The following is an 18,597-nucleotide window of genomic DNA, read 5'->3' on the forward strand; positions in this document are numbered from 1 at the left end:
ACATTGATTTTGTTAAAGATAATGATTTAACCCACACCCACCAGATTTACACACATGATGTCAACTGTTCGGCATAGCCTAGGCCTCTGGCACCCCCAAACCACACCCTGTGCATGTGATGATCACGGTGCCACAACCCTGCCTCCGTGCCATTGATGCAGGGCAATGCTATGTGTCTGATGCACATGGCATCTATATCACTTGACATGTACTTGTGTAGTGCAGTATTGTTATGCCATGCCACTTGTGGGCCACTACAGGTAATATATGCTGGCATGTGTCATGACTACACAGCACACTTTGTGTATATTTGTTGCATAATATTGGACTGGCAGTAGTGTTACAGAATGGCAGTTGTGTCACGGACACACTATGGACACATCGTGATAATACATTGGCACGATGGCATGGCAGCACAGCAGAAATATGACATCGGCAAGGTACATCAGTATACGTGCATGGCACACTAGATGCATATGTAGAACAGTCTATCAGGGACAGTGGGAGCAATCAGCGTATTCATGCATTCATAGTTTGTGATAAGGTCTGCTACCCTGGCCACATGTCACCTTGGTTATCTGAACTTAGAAATCTTGAAGGTGTGGTGATGGCATTGATATGTCTACAAATATCCTGTGTCCAGGTCATACAGGTAGCAAACACTGGTTATGATAATGTATAGAAGGGCAATTTAGGGCCAGAAGCTAGTCATAGGGCCATAAAATGCATAATGATTGCAAAGAGATAGCCCATATGGGTTGTCCCTAGTTCTGCAAGGGGATATATCTACAACCACACACACACACACGCACATACACACAGAGTTGGCTGATGTGGGATTAGACCCCCTAACTACTATTACACACTATAGCTGCAGTACTTATTGCGGGCTCCACAGAGTTTATCTGATATTAGAGTGTCAGCCAGCACTCTTAAGGTGGATGACATCAGCAGGCCTTGTAGAGGGGGCAATGTACAGGCCAGTAGCTAGTCACAGGTTCATAAAATGCATAACCATTGCACAGAGATAGCCCATACAGGCTGCCCCTAGTGCTGCATGGGGAAATATTTACAAACACATGTAGACAGTTGACTGATGTGAGATTAGAGCCCCTACTTATCTACCATTACACATGATAGCTTGCGGCACTTATGGCATGCACCATGGAGTACATCTTTTGTATATTTGATTACAAGCACAGTACTTGTGGAGTATGCAAGGTAGCCTTGTGTTGGCATGTGTGGCATACCGGGTGATATTGCTTGGTACTGTTCTTGTATCTAGTGTCCTAGGAGTGGGGTACCTGTCACTATCCCTGCTATGTGTGTACAGTTAGCAGTATGGCCATATGTTGCTGGTTGCAGTTAGTTAGGCAAATGTGGCCAGGAACAAGATGGCCTGCACATGGCATGCATTGAGCCATTGTACAGTACAACACTGCTCACCTGCGTACAAGGTGACATTCCATAGGCACAGAGGTGTGTGGGTGAGTGGATTATGTACTGTCACAGCTTTTCGTTTGATTCCTTTGGGCAACTGTTTTGATGTGTGAGTGCAGATAACCTCAGCATTCCAAGGGTATGCAGGGAAATCCACACATCCTTACATTTTATATATATATATATATATATATATATATATATATATATATATATATATACACATACATACATAGATTAAAAAAGTGTATACCAGGGATGTGTCTCTCTAAATATTGCTGTGTGTGTATGTTATGTATATGATGTTTGTAGATATATGTCAAAATTCTATATATCATTGTATTATATATCAATATTATATGTATATTGGGTACATACTGACAGATACAATATTCACATGGGAGGGGGATAGGTTCAGACAGATATGTAGAGGTTGCTGTCTGTATGTATAGATGTATTTCCACATAGCAGGTTTTTGTAAGGAAGAGGCAACACAATTGCACTGAAGTTGGTTAAGTGTAGGAGCATGCCCAGTGGGGCTATCAGTACTTACAAGGTAACTCCAGACCACAGCTACCTGCACTTCAGGCCGGGATTTTGTGTGCTACAGATATTGGCAGCTGCACTTGTTTCCACAGCACAGCACTTCCCTGACATTGTCCACACCATTCCTCGGCTGTGTGCTGTAATTAATATGTGACTGGGGTACATGATTTAACACCTCCTACAGGGTGACCATACCTTTCAACTTCTTACAGCAAGAAATCTGGACAAAGTCTTAGTAAAAGTGGGACAAAGGCCCAAAAATAAGGACAGCTATTTAATACTGCACTTACAAACGTAGAAAGGTGATAGAATAACAGATTTTATTTTAGCATGAATTTTCTGAAGGGTATGAAATCTGAAACTCAAATGCCTGTCATTATTTCCTAACTTCTGTTTTTAATGATTTGCCACTAATTTGCCAGAAAACCACAATTTTATGAACAGACCAAATATATGAGGCAAAACTCTGTACAGTTTAGAGGTATGCCTCTCACTGTACATGTTTTTTCATAATGTCCAGCATTTCACCCCATATGTATAGCCTGTTCCTCATACATTTGTGGTTTTCTAGTAAAATGTTGTATAAGGCAGTCAGTGAATAGTACTAACTACAAACATTTGAGTGTTGAACTTTATATCATTCAGCTGTGCTGTACCAATGCAACCTGCTTTCATACTAGCCAACTTCTAGGTGAATCAGAGCATCTGAATGTCTGTGTCTAGTTTTGGCCTTGTGTCGCCCCATTCTCTCTGGGTTTGTCCAGCAGCTTTCATGCAGTAACATATTGAGGGCTATGACAGTCTGTGGGGACACCACCATACGACTCCCTCAAATGCAAAAGATGTAGATACTACCAGATTCAAAACATCAACAACATCACCAATGCTAATGTCCCCAGTCTACTGAGCCACATAGGTTGCCAGACAGGGATGCATCATTCATCACACAATCAACAGCATACAGACATACATTGTCACCCCGTGTTACGTGAGACATAGAACGTGTGGCCAGGTTCTATGTCACAGCCCAAGAATTGGCTGGTCTGCTGATATATCATTGAAGATTTACTGTTACAGCAGCTGTATGGGTACACTGATGCATTGGTGGTGGGGGAGGAGCAACTCATGCTCTGCTGGCATAGACAGTTATGTGACTGTCATGCGACCCCACTGTTTGCCATCTCCCTTGAATAATGTAGTGGACTTTTCAGCCATGTAGCCTAGTGCATATTATGAAGCACATACTATTGGACAGAGTAACTGTTGTCCCAAGTGACTGTTAGATCTTCCGAAGTAGTCCAGTAGCCCACTATATTCCCTTGCATACAGACGGCAGGTCCATACGTATGCTACCATATGCTAATACCCCTTAAAAGTGGAATAGGTGTGTGACTTACCTTGCAAATGCAACAGTTGGCAGACCTGTAGTTTGGGGCTGACTCTGTCGGATGCACACAGTACACATACAATACAATACATGGTTAGGTACAGGTTGTATTGTACAACTACTAATAAGAAAATGTACTGTTATAGTAAGGGAGTGGTTTATATTGCAGTATGTAAAATGTGTGAAAATTACTATGTGGGGAAAACAAAAAATGCACTTAGGCTTAGAGTCTATCAGCATTTATATGACATCAAGCAGATGAATGGTAATAATGTACTGTATAAACATATTTGTAGTCAGCCAAACCACTCCTTTAGATTTTTTATTTTAGAACAAGTTGACCTGGGTCCCCGGGGAGGGCCGGTGGATGATTACTTGGAATTTATTGAACTGAAATGGCAAATTAAGTTAAATGCCTATCATCCCCCAGGACTGAATGATAGAATCTCTATTTCACCTCTTTTGAGGCTGAAATCTATGTTTATGGTATGAATATTATGCAATGTAATGTTAACTTGTTTATACCATATACTATTCTCTTATAAGTGGTTTTATGCAGGGATTCTTGACTGACTTAAATGGTACTATTTTATACATGCACATATATTTTGTATATGCATATATTTTGCGTGTTTCTATGTCGTGATATGAGATTTATATTTCCCTGGTGAATTATCACGAAGTGATGTAGAGATAGTTAGTTATTTGATTGGATAGGAGCAGTATTTAAACTTGGTTAGCCAGCATTTTTTTATTCTGATGAAGTCATTTACCCGACGAAAGCGCTTAAGGATTGCCGGAAGTTTGTTTGTGAATTTTTTGTAACCAGAACGTTTTATTGAACTTTTGGATTTCTGGAAGTTTGTTTGTGGTTTTTTTGTGAGTTATGTGTAACCAGAACAGTTTTCCTGCTGTGAGTTATTTTTATAAAAAGTACTTTGGTTACACATTTCGGAGTCATCTGTGTGCAGTGCCTTACATCTGTACTTTACTTGGTTTGTGCTTGCTGTTTTGTTTTTCACTTAGGTACAGGTTGTGTGGGCTGGCTGGCATCATTTTTACTAATAGGTATGTGTGGAGTAAGGTGTCAGTCCCTAGGGCCCTAGGTTGTCAGTGCATGTGCTATGCATTGTCTCTTTGTCAAGGCCAGGGCATACTGGGCACACCTACATATGCCTACAGGAACAACTTCAGGGGTTTCCTCCTTGGATTCCCCCTATGGGAGCATCTGTGGTGACCTAGACACTAGTGGAGGGCTGTGTATCCTTTCCTTGCTGTTTCTGCAGGATCATATTGTGTAGCATAGCACATACTGTGAACACATGTGCACATGTGGCTGGAGAGTATTGCAGAGCTCCACCAGATATATCGAGGCACCAGAACCATGACTTCAGCAGCCCAAACATACAGACTCTATGATGTTCCTAGTTTGTGCGTGTGCCATTTCTGATGGATGTCATCATCCAGGCTTCCAGTGCATAGCCAGCATCCACCAGTAAATGGACGTGTGGGATGCCCCCGCTAGCAAACATCTGGTACAGCTGTAATGCGTGCCAGATATGGTAGTCATGATAACTGCCAGGGCTGCCAGCACACACATTCAGGATTATGCCCTGGGCAAACAACCTGGCAGTTGGAATGATACCTCTTGCAGTTAACATAGATTCTACCCTCCTCTCAGGCTGGTGCTTTGATGTGTACATGAGTGCAATCAATGGCACCCAGTACCTCAGGGTAGTGTGCGACATGATACAAGTGTTGCATACTGCTGTCCGTCACCTCAGGGGTGAGAGGAAAATAAATGTGCTCACTGGCACGTGGTAGCATGGCATCCAGAAACTGGTGGAGTACCCTGGATGCTGGTGCTTGAAAGACCCCCATCATGTCCCCAGTTGGTCTTTGGAAAGTACCTGTAGCTAGTATTCTAACAGCTACACATACCTTTGTTTCTACTGAGATGGGTTCCCCTCTATTGGATCTGGGTCTGAGTTGAGATTGGCAAGACTCAGAGAGTTATTGTAGTATGCTACTTTAAACACCCTGTAGCACTCTACAATCTCCAGCTCATGTAGTGCCTGGAAGGTTACCCTGGGCCTGAACACTCTTCTCCTTCTTAGTCTAGGCCTAGAGTTACAGCAGCAGCAACACTGACCTCAGCATCTAGCACATACAGATGTAGCAGACCTGCAGCAGCCCCTATAATTCCTTCAGTTAAAACTCCCAAGTGTGTACTCCACTGGTGCAGAGTATGGGAGTGAAATCAGAAAGGGAAATCATTGTCTTTCTCAGCCAATTTTTTTTTGAACAGCCTTCCTCGCTCAGCACTGTAGCATGCCGGCAACATGTGTAGCGAAGGTAAACACTGCACAGTATTCAGTGTACATGCCCCCATGAAAGGTCACAGTCAGCATAGGCTCGCCATGCAAACACACTCAAACAGGATGAAACACATGCCCCGATGGTGAATAAAGCTTAGCAGACACTGTACACCCCCTTGCTCAGCACAGCACAAACAGGCGACACTGAGCTCCAGTTAGCTTACAAGTTCTCAGACACACACCCCTTTGATGTCAGCTACCTCTTCTGTGGACACCAACACAGTTCTGTGCCTACATGGATGGGATCTGCGGACGTGGATACCCATTTCTACTATTCAGTAATCCCAGCTCATTTGCATAGGGATCCGTGCACACAACCTGGAAACAACAAGTTACCAGGCACTGCCTCCTTAGCAACAGAACCATTCCACCATTGTAGATAGTTCATGCAGGGTCCTATAATACATTACTGTCACATTCTAATCACTTTGGTTTTTACACTATTTTTTTTTTCAAAAGGCATGTTTGCACACTGAGGCATGCCCTGGAAACACCCTAATTATTAAAAAAACTAAATTATTTTAAATTATTTTCCATACAGTTTTGAACACACGGTGGATAGTTTTGCACATATCTGTGTTTACTATGCTATTTCTGCCCATCTGCATGCCCTTTTATGGCCCCTGTTGTTTTTTTTACATCCTGTACAGACTTTTTCCATGTACACTATGGACACCAACACGGGGTCTGCAAAACTGCCTATCTGCTGCCTGGATCACTCTACCTCCCTGATTTGCATGCAATTCACCTACTTATCAGGTGATTTGCATGCCATGGATACTTCCATGTAGGCATGCTTGTGTGCTCCACTCAGCACTGTTTATTGGATCACACACCTGTTTATTTTCATGTAAGCAGTGTGCCACTATACCTACACGGGAAAAAAGTCCATGTAGGCTTTATTAAATTTCCCTCTTAATCGAAATGAAAGGTTGCACAGAATGACTGGATGAGAAATTGCCTCAAAAACTAAAACAAACCACATGTGTAAAAAAGAAATAACCCACCATAAATAAGCTAACGTCAAAGAAAATCTCACCCACGTGCTGAAATAACTGCTCACACAAACTGCAGTAAAACGGACAGCTGTCAAAAAAAACAACTAGATTAAAACATTGTATACTATTTATACCATACAACATTGCAATGCAAAATGCACTAAATACATAATTCCAACTTCTCCTCCACCAGTTATGTCCTGCAAGAGAAGGCATCAAAACTTCATGACATCCCAAACATAAAATGCTCACCTACCTGTAATGTCCAGAAGTGTAGGATAAAGACATTTCATAAAAAACATCTTCTGCAAGCTGATAAATTCCCCAAATGGCTTCCACAAAAACAACCTACTGCATAAGTAATAAAACAATTATCTCTAAAACTTGTCACACAGAACCCAAATCCAAAACACCCTTTTGACAAAACCTACTGATTTTAATTCCAGTCCATTGTCACTGGCCGCAAAAGACTAACATTTTAAGTAATAATGATAATAATATAAAAATCTGCACTAATCTCTGCTTTCCCTTTTTACTGGCACTGTGAGCTATCAAATGAGCTAATTTCTGAGGAAAGCGAGGAACACTTATATCCTGAAGAAACATACCAAATCCTCCAACCAATCAAAAAAAAACAAAACTAAGCAATACCCCCATGTGATGCTCCCAGATAACGACACAAATCATTAATTTCTGCTGAGTGCCTTACCTTAACATAGTCAAATAAATAAATGCACTGAATAAATGAATTTTAAACAGCCCATCAATTAAGCTTATCATTCAGTTAAATGAAAATCAAGATCAGTGCAGAACCCAGCATCGTTAGCACCCCAACAAGCTGAAAGTGGCCATTTTCACCTCTACGGGCACTTATTGTTTAATCCAGCATCCAAGATGAACACATAACCTAGGATGATGGCAGCATGTTTAGAGTAGTTCACATGTTGGGGGATGACTAGAGTCTTTAACTATTTCTATAGTTTTAGTTAGCTTTTAACTTAATACGATAAACTTTAAGGAAACTGCAGAGTTTGTGTTTATATTGAAATGTGCAATAGTGCTAACAAGTGTGCATATGATTTTAAGTGCCCTGTTTATGTGCTTGTAACAGTCATGAAAAATATGGAAAATAATTACAATGAAATATAGGGAATGACAATATCAGCTCAAGAGGACAGTTGTGCAGACTGAGTATTTCATGATATGAAACACTTTAATTTGAATGACATCTCTTCTCACAGTAAGAAACAAAACCTCAGAATGTGTGGGTTGGGCTAAAATTTTCTAGACTGATATCACAAGATGGTCTGAAACACAGATGCATAGTACATATGTAAAGGTACTATTAAATGACCTCTGTCTTTTTAATTTCTCCAAATCTTTTGGATTTCTAATACCATGTTTGGAATGGACCCCATTCCTAAGTCGAAGTACAATTAAAGTTCATGAAATTAATAATGTTTCACTCTTTGATGTCAGCCAAAAGTGCTCTTCTCAGCACCCGCAATGTGCCCAGTAATAACTCCTTCTGCAATTCGTATGGAGTTACATGTACTGGCAGCATATCTAAATATGATTATAGACTCTTTTATAAGACCTGTTGCTCCTACTACTATTGGAACTATCTAGGTATCTTTCTTCCACATTGCTCTCATTTCTGCTTTCAAATTCTCATATTTATGACCGTCTCTCTACACAGGACAGTTTAGTCACTGGGTATGGTGATTTAAATGACCAATGCTACTTTTGTCTTCTTTTCTTGGACCACTATATCTGGTTTTCTACCATCTATCTTTGGAACTGTTGGCAATGGATGATCCCATGTGATGTAGACTTCATCATTTTCTATGATGCTTTGTGGCTCATGTTTCCAGTGTTTTTCAGCCACTTCAATACCATAATGTTTGCACAATCCCCAGTGCAACAGTCTCGCCACATTATTATGCCTGTATACAGTCCTTCTGCCATTAGTATGTTACAACCAACAATGAAGTGTGCAACTGTTTCCAATTCTATTTTACAAATGCTACATTTGTCTGTGTCTCCCACATGTTCAATGGACTTTGTAAACCAATGTGTATGTAGCCCACTATCTTGTGCCATCAACACTAACCTTTCATCGCTTGGTTTGAATTCGCCTCTCCTTAACCATTCCTGTATTCGTTCCTGATCAATATTAGGTTCTTCCAGAAGTTTTCTATACTGGCAACTATATTTATGCATTTTCCACATTTCTTGCCTTATATTCGTTCATTTTTTGGCAAATTCAGTTGCTGCCTGATTTTTATCCACTTGTGGCTTGATTTCCACTCCTGCTTGACACCAATATGCTTCTGCTAGCCTAAGCAGGGAAGTCATCTTAGAGTTATTCTCCTCATATTTCAAAACTTTTTCTATATTTGGGCCTTGTGAGGTCAGCAGATATGTGTGGAGTCCCATGACTGCAGATCTGTACATGTAATCATTTTCAAGGATGCCCATCCCTCCTTCAGAACATGGAATATGTAATCTTGATATGCACTGATTTTTATAAATCATTTGATGAGCATGACGCATCCTTCTTGTTTCCTATCTAATCTATCCAACACATTTTGGGGCCAGTCAATCCCTCCAAAACTGTAAGTTAGGACAGGAAGAGCAAATTGGTTTATAGCTTGCATTTTGTTCATAGATGTCAATGCTGTTTTCAGGATTAAGTCTTCTAAAGTACTCTTTACTAGATTTTATTTGCATTTGTTCATGCTTTATTGTTGATCCTTATCAATTCCCAAATATTTATACACTCCATCTTGCTCAAGTTCTTTTATATCACATTCTTGTCCCAAACTGATGTTTTCTTGGTGCTGCAGTTTTCCTGCTTTAAAGGCTGCTTTTGCACATTTATCAAGACCAAATGACATTCATATATCATCTGAAAAAGTTTTGACAACTTGCAATTGTCCTTTCAGTTCATCTGATGAGCTATAACGGTTTCAAATTGACAAAGAGAAGATGAGAAGTCTTTACACTTTGTTTTCTAGGAGGCAAATTATAACAATGGCTTAAGCTGTTAAGTAGACAGCTTAATGGGTTAACGGCAAGGCAGAATAGCAACAGTGACAGAGAGTCACCTTGGAATATCCCCTTATACATTTTTATCCCTGGAATGAGTCCTTTATCATGGCTTAATTGCAAAGTGGTTTGCCACTGTTTCAGGGTTACTGTAATGTAGCTGATCAGTGTAGGGTGTATCTTAAACATTTTTAAGCAGTCTTTTATCCATGAATGTAGGATACTTTCAAATGCTTTTTTTTAATCAATCCATGCCATACTTAAATTCTTTCCCTTTTTACAGTTCTCCACTATGACTTTATTTAACAGCAAATGATCCTTTGTCCCAAATGACTTTCTTTTATCGACCCTTTGTTCTATTGCCATAATTGAGTTTTCTTCTAAATGACTATAGACTCTTTTGGCATCAATTCCAGTGTATAGTTCATACATCATCGGAAGGCAAGTTATTGGTTTATAATTCTTAGGCTAGCTTGCAGGTTCACTCTTAAGTAGGAGCATTGTTTTTTCTGTTGTTAGCCAGGTTGGTGTCTGTTCAGGGTGCACATATAAATAGTTCTAACTCATTGTTAAATCTTCATGCAAAAATGTTAATATTTTTAACCAGAAGTTAGATACTGCATCTGGGCCTGGGGTTTTCTAATTTGAGGCTTTTCTTAACTTTGTTTCAGTCTCTCTGGCTGTTACTTCATCCCATTTCATATCCTGCACCTTTAAACTTCTTATTCTTTCTTTTACTTTTTCTATCCATTTAGCATCTTTGTTGTGTTCTATAGGATCTTCATAGATACTTCTCCAAAATGTATTTATCTCTTCTTTTTTTGGTGGTCTTTCAATTCCTTTTACCTTGTTTCCCAAATCTCTATAAAACTTTTTTTGGGTCATCAGTAAATTGCTTATTTTGTACTTTTCCTTTATATTTATCTGTGTATCTTCTAAGCTTTCCCGCGTGTGCTGAGATTTTTAGTTTATTTGCAATAGTGCATGATAGATCCTGATATGTTCTAATACTGCGCACTGCTTTTATCACATCTACCTTTCTAAGTATTTTCATTGATCTGTTCCCTCTTTTATACTCTTCTAACAGTCACACTTCTTGTCTTAGTTGCTTCACAGTTTTCTCTGTTCGATACTTCCATGATGGTATTTGATTTCTCTCCTTTCTCTCTCTCACTACCCTGTGTTCTTGTGGTAGAACTTTATCAGTTCTTAATTAGCTGCACATTAATATATCCTTTTTACTTCTGTTATATCGTATGGATCTGTATGGACAGTCCTAATTATTGTGTTCATTTGTTTTATCAAACTTCGGACTTTTTGACTTTTATTGATCTTCTGCCGTCTATTTCTTTCATTGATCTTAATATGTCTATCTATGTCTATTAAGTCAAGCAACTCTTCTCTTAGCTCATTTTCTTCTAAACTGAGGGTGTTTTCCATTTCCTATGGGCATTCTATAGAAAGTTCTATTCCTTCTTCCTGTGGCACATTCTCTTTAGTTTCATCCTGTGCCATCCATTGCTCTGTCATATGAGAACTCACTGGCCTATCACTCCTCAACATTAACTGTATCCTGTTACTTCTCTTGCTGTCCAGCTTCAAGTGAATCTTTATATTAGTTTCCTGTGGAAGGCTACAAATATTTTAATATGGCACCTGACCAATTGCTTCCCATTCTACTAGTTTCCCCTTAATTTGGAGTTCCATTGCTCTAACCTTTTCTGGTGCTTTCTGAATTAGATTTTCTATACTGAACCCTTCACTTTGTAGGTGCTCCATAACCTCAGTTTCTATTTCTTTAACTCCTCCATTACTGATCTCCTTTTCTACTTTTCTTCTTTGTCTTATTTTCTATATTGTAAAGTTTTCCATGTCTGGATTCCTTTGTCTGTATTTCTCTTCAAATATCTTTGGTGCTGCTCTTTTTGTATGGATTAGTTTTGCTTTCTCCTTTGCATAGATATTACACCACATTAACTCTCTTTCCCATGTCCATATTTCTTCTTCAGACGTCTCCTGATCTTCCTGTTTCTCCTTACTTTGGGGACTCGTTCTATCATGCTGTGATGTAATCTGTTAGACCTTCTACATCAAATCCTTCACTTTGTAGGCACTCCATAACTTCAACTTCTATTTTTTTAACTTCGACTTTACTAATGTGCTTTTCTATATTCCCTCTTTGCAATATATATATATATATATATATATATATATATATATATATATATATATATATATATATATATATATATATATGGGTCACCTTTAGATGCCCGAAATCACATTTCACCGACACGGAATCCGACGGGTCGAAAACACCGACAGTGCAGATGACCGACAAGGTGAGAACCCGACGGACTCGGTAAGTGTGCGATAGAGTGAGGGATTTAGTGTTAGGGAGCGGACAGGTAATTGTGCGATAGTGAGGGACTGTGGGTTTAGGGGTGGGTTAAGTGAGTTAGGGTTAGCGTGCAGGTAGGGTGTGTGTGCGATAGTGAGGGACTGTGGGTTTAGGGGTGGGTTAAGTGAGTTAGGGTTAGGGTGCAGGTAGGGTGAGTGTGCGGTAGTGTCGGACCTTGGGGTTAGGGGTGGGTAAGTGAGTTAGGGTTAGGGTGCAGGTAGGGTAAGTGTGTAGTGTCGGACCTTGGGGTCAGGGGTGGGTAAGTGAGTTAGGGTTAGGGTGCAGGTAGGGTAAGTGTGCGGTAGTGTCGGACATTAGGGTTAGGGTTTGGGTTAGGGCTAGTGGATATGTTATGTAGTGTACTGTGTTGTTTACATGTAGTGTGTTGGTGTAATGGTGTTCGGTGTTTTGCGTTGTCGGTATTTTTTGTTGTCGGTCTTTTGGGGTCGGTGATTTGTGTTTCAAGCGGTTTGCTTTCGTAAATCAAGGTGATCCATATATATATATATATATATATATATATATATATATATATATATATATATATATATATACATATATATATATATATATATATATTGTGAAATGTTCCATGTCTGGATGCCTTTGCCTGTATTTCTCTTCGAATATCTTTGGGGCTGCCTTTTTTATGTTTATTAATTTGGCTTTCGGCTTTGCATAAATATTGCACTATATCAAATCTTTCATTTTTATACTTTTCAAAAATATCTACATTGTTATTTATATTTTCGCACTTCCTCAGATGTTCAAATTCCATATTTCTCTTTTACACTTTTCAAAAATATCTGCATTGTTATTTATATTTTCACACTTCCTCAGATGTTCTTTTTCCAAACAGATCAAAGTTTCTTGGTCTATATACTTTTTTTCAAAAATCTGTTGTATTAATGACCACAAATTTTTATTTGAAGCTTATGACAGTTTTTCTTGCAGAAATATTTTTCTTTCCTTTAATTTATCTCTTAATCTTTTGGTATATCTTGTGTCTGGAAATTCTGGTATTTTTGCATAATAGTAACAATACATAATTTCCTTCTTATCCTCAATCATCCACTCGTCTTTGACTCTTCTTTGGCCTATCAGTTTTTGTGATTTTTGTTGACTGCTACTTCCTTCTACAACAAGGGGCCCAGCCTCCCCCTGGGCCTGCCCTGGCCCCATTGTAGGGATGTTTCTGTATTTTGAGGATTCTACACTGTCATTTTTTCTAGTCCTGGCACCAGTGCACCTACCAGGATTGGGCACTTTTTTATTCTGGGGCTTGTGCACCCAGCTCTCTTTTTTAATTTTTTACCTACTTTTGTCCATGATATATGCTATATAAATACAGTCCATATATCAGTGTCAGCGTGGTGAGATTTTGTAGAAAACAGGGTCCACCTCATGAAGGTACTCACAATTTGGCTCCTCAGCCAAGCACATATATCAGATATCTGAATCTGCAGTTCCTCTCTTACTGAGCAGGATTACTGTCACAACATATCATCAGTAGGGTAAAACTAACCTATCTCACAATGGTCTAAAATGACCCTGAATGACATACTTGATGTATTTGTACTGACCAAGTGAGAATATCATGGGTCTTGCAATGCATTGACAGCTGCTCATATTGTTCATATGAAATGTATAAGACTGAATGCATGGCTATGGTGCAGCTATACAGTGTAAACACTGAGACACACACACGCACACACACACACACACACACACACACACACACACACACACACACACACACACACACACACACACACACACACACACACACGTGTCCTCCAGTTTTGCAATTAATTTAAAAAGGCCATTCCAATCTGAATTCTACCCTAACTTCAGATGACAATATCGGTCTCTACTTATTCAAATTATTGTTATGACAACTTCGGGACAGGATCCCTCAATAACAAGACTTTAATTTTGTTCTTTAAAGCCTAATACCTTTTAAGTCAAAAGTAACTTTATTGTCACTTAGAGGTACACAAGTATAAATTAAATGAGTTTCCGTGCAATCAGCTCACCGTGGGACAGACAAAAAAGAAATCACATACATAGAAAGGCATAATTTAAAACAACATATAATACTACCACCATTTTATAAATCAACTCTACACATAAGTATATAACTACAAGTATTCCTAGAAACACACACTTGAAAAGATACTAAAAATACATATCTAGCAGCAAAGTTAAAGTAATAATATTGCACATGAACCATGTACCACATTATGGGTGAACAAACACATAGCAGTAGCAACTGAAGAAGGAACTAATATTTTACCTAGGTTAGTAGTATAAATTATAATGGCTGGCTGGGCTTAATAAATAATAGATAAAATAATATCTCACAGTGAATGGGAAGTCCCAACATCCTGACCTGTCAATGATCAGACCTAATGTTGGAGTTAAGAAGTCTGATCACCTTCAGATAAAAACTGTCTTTGAATCTAGTTGTCCTGCATCGAATACTGCTGTATATTTTATCTGGTTTAGCTGGTTTCTCAGTAGTAGCACTAAAATCTGAACCCCTCTGACTAGCACTTGCTCTAGAACCTGCTGGAAAGCACTAGGAAGCCTTAAACTGATTCAAGTACTTAACCCTCCTTGTTAATAAGGAGAAATTAATCATAGGCACTAAACAGCCTATAATGGCAAAGTACCTTGCAAAGGTAAGAGAAAACAGTTCTTGTACTTTACAAAAAAAGCACCTAAACAGGCATGTCCAAGGGTCAGCTTCCCATGATTTCTCCTGTCCGCCTGGTGAATCTGGGCATACTGGGGCAATGCAGCAACTGCCTCATGTACATAGACAACCCTCTCCTCCTACCACCCAACACTACAACCTGTGAGAGATGCACTTACATAGCCAAACTGGAAGCAAAGCTTTCTCCAGTCAGGATTGTGCTAGACAGTCAAGAGGAGAAGGTTACCACCTGCACTACACCTCAAGCAACACATAGCCCTTCAACATGCACACATAGCAACACTAAACCCACATATGCGGAGGCCCTTAACATTAACCTGCCTAAGCAACAAGGACCTTCGAAGCTGAAACACAAACACCAGTCACAACCAAAGTGAAACATAGCTCACAATACCAGTGTGCCACCCAACAACAGCCCCTAAGGCAAGACAACGTACCCAACACTTTAGTCATAGGTGACTCTATAGTCAGGCACACTGATGTCCCACTCACCAGGCTGAACAAGGAGAAAATTACATTCAGCTGCCTGTCGGGTGCCAGGATCCGCCACATAACGCATGCACTCAAGTCACTCCACAAGTACAAATACGACTATGTCATTGCCCATGTTGGAGTGAATAACTTGAGACGTACCTCCCTGGACTGCATGAAAAGAGACATGGAACAGCTCTCGGATCATGTGGCCCAGCCAGGTATGACCCTAGCCCTGAGTAGCATCCTGCCTTCGCCCAGAATTATACCACAGTATAAGGACAAAATGATTGACTTCAACAATTGGTGAAGCTTCTGGTGTCATTCAAAGGGGATCCAGTATCTGTCTGCCTGGGACGACATAATCGACAAACCACAAAGCTTTGCCAGAGATGGTCTGCACCTGTCACCCCTGGGATTCAGGTTACTGGCTAAAGCTTTTGCCACCCCTATAGTGCTGTTTTTAGGCAAGGTTCAAAGGACAAAACCACCACCATAACAGATACAATCATGCAAAATCTGAAGGTAATCCTACTCAAAGCTAGAAGTCTAAACCTCAAAATGCACTCTCTCGAGGCACTCCTAAAAATGAAGAACATCGATAGCTGTGCAGTAACTGAGACCTGATTCAAGGCTCCAGAGAGCACCCCTGCAATACCAGGCTACAACTCTTACCACACTTTTCAGCCAGCAAACCAAGACTGAAACACCAAAGGTGGAGGAGTGTCCATATTCACCAAGGATATTCACATCTCCAGGCTAGTCGTCCAACACAATGCATCTGAAATTCTCCAGGTGCAGCTAACACTAGGTAAGACTGCAATCCAAATGATAGCTTGCTACAGATCCTCCACCATGCCCCAAGATTCTCACTACACCTTCCCAAATATACTGGAAAATATTAAGATACAACCAAACACCCTAATACTGGGTGATTTCAACTACCCTGCCATTAACTGGGAAAACTACCTGGGTACCAACACCTTTTCCCAACGGTTCTTGGAATTCATAAATTCCAACACCCTGAATCAACTAATCCATTATCCCACCAGGGGCTCCAATATCCTAGACCTGGTCAATACCAACATGGGAGATAGATGCTCCACACCAGTGGTCATCCCCTCATTGGTCAGATCTGACCATAAGCAAATCACCCTTGACATCCACATCCCACCCCCACCCCCACCCCCAGTATGGAAACCTCCGTAGAAAACTTCTCCAAAGCCAACTTCATGCTACTCAAGTCAGACTTGACAAACGTCATGACACCCATGCAGACAGGAGCTGAAAATTCGACTGCTGAATCCTGCACTAAGCACTGTACAAGCGCATCCACTCGTGTATGAATTGTGTCATCCCAAATAGAACCAAGACGCTCTCCTACAAAAAAGGGAAGCCAATCTGGTGGTCCCCTGCCATAAACAAACTATGCAACAGAAGAAAGAAACTGTTGCAGAAAAGAGGAAAATCCCAGGATGCAAAAAACTCCCTTATCAGCCTAAGTAAGAAGCTGAGATCCTTCATAAAATCCTCCAAAGCTAGTTACGAAAATAAAATTGCCAAAGATTCCAAAGACAACCACAAGGCATTCTATAGTTATGTCAAGACTCTAAATGGCAATGCTTAGATCTGCTCTGAGCTACAACAAAATAGCATTAAATATACTGATCCCAAGGATATTGCCAATATCCTGGCAGATCGATTTAGTGCCAGCTTCACAGGGCCCTAAAGGGCCCATCTCAATTCCAAAAGATTACCAAATTCCGGTAATCACAGCCACACAGGTAGAAACTGAACTCTACAAAGCTAAGAATACAGCATCCATGGGACCAGATGACATCCGGGCTGTGTACTACATGAACTATAAAATGAACTGGCACCTCACCTAAATGTCATGTTTAATCATAGCCATACCTCAGGCTTCATGCCCACTGAGTGGCGCACAGCTACAGTTATCCCACTCTACAAGGGGGGATCCACCTTGGATCCTGGGAACTACCGTCCCATCAGTCTGACGAGCCTGATCTGCAAGGGCATGGAACGCATTATCATGGAACTTATAAACAAAGACTTTGACAACCTTCAAACACTGGAACCCACCCAGTTTGGGTTTGTGAAGGGACAATCTTGTCTCTTGAACCTGACAGACTTCTTCAAATCAGTCTCCAGAGCTGTGGACGAGGGTAAGGTGGTCCACACAGCCTATCTGGACTTCACCAAGGCCTTTGACATCATCCCCTACTCTGGAATCATAGATAAACTAAGCTGGGCATAAATCCCTATGTCACTCGATGGGTTGCCAGCTAGCTTACTGACAGAACCCAGACTGTAAAAGTAGCCGATTCCAAATCCAGATCCAGACAAGTGACAAGTGGAGTACCTCAGGGTTCAGTCCTGGGACCGCTCTTGTTTGGCATCTACTTCTCTGAAGTACAGGCCAATAATAAGGGACTCTGGCTAACAAAGTTTGCAGATGACTGCAAACTGGGAGGCATTATTGAATCCCCAAGTGATGTGGATATTCTACAAAAGGGCCTTACAAAAACAGATGCTTGGTGCCAGAGCCATGGGCTCAAGCTTAATGCCAAGAAATGTATAGTTATCCCCTTTGGGATAAATCATGTACCCATTAATTACCACATAGGTGGCAGTACACTAAACACCAAAAGTATGATGAGAGACTTAGGGACACAGGTGGACAGTGGTCTCACCTTCGATAACCACATCACCACAACAGTCAGGAAATCCTTCTATGTGGCACACCTCATCACTAAGGGCTTTTCATCCAGAAAAAAGGAGGTCATTGTCCCACTGTACTCATCCATCATTATGCCATTATAGAGTACAATGCCCCATTTGGTATGTATCTCACAAGACATCTGCAACAGCTGGAAAGGCCACAGAAATACTTCAATAAAAAAATCACAGGCCTAAAGCAGATGCCCTATGCTGACCATCTAAAATAACTCTAGCTATACTCTGTGGCATATCGTCTACTCAGAGGCGATCTCTGCTTAACATACAAAGCCATGTCAAACCCCGAGCTGTTGAACATGCTCCACTTAAAGAAATCCCAATCCCTCAGAGCCACATGCTCCAGGGATCTAAACCTTGTCATTACAATGAACAAGACATGCTGGAGGGATAGGTTCCTGACTCAGAGACTGCCCATACTCTTGAATAGACTGCCCATACATGTCAAGCAG

The sequence above is a fragment of the Protopterus annectens genome, chromosome 11.part0 (genome assembly GCF_019279795.1).
Source record: "Protopterus annectens isolate FY-2018-M chromosome 11.part0, PAN1.0, whole genome shotgun sequence".
Lineage (NCBI taxonomy): Eukaryota > Metazoa > Chordata > Ceratodontiformes > Protopteridae > Protopterus > Protopterus annectens.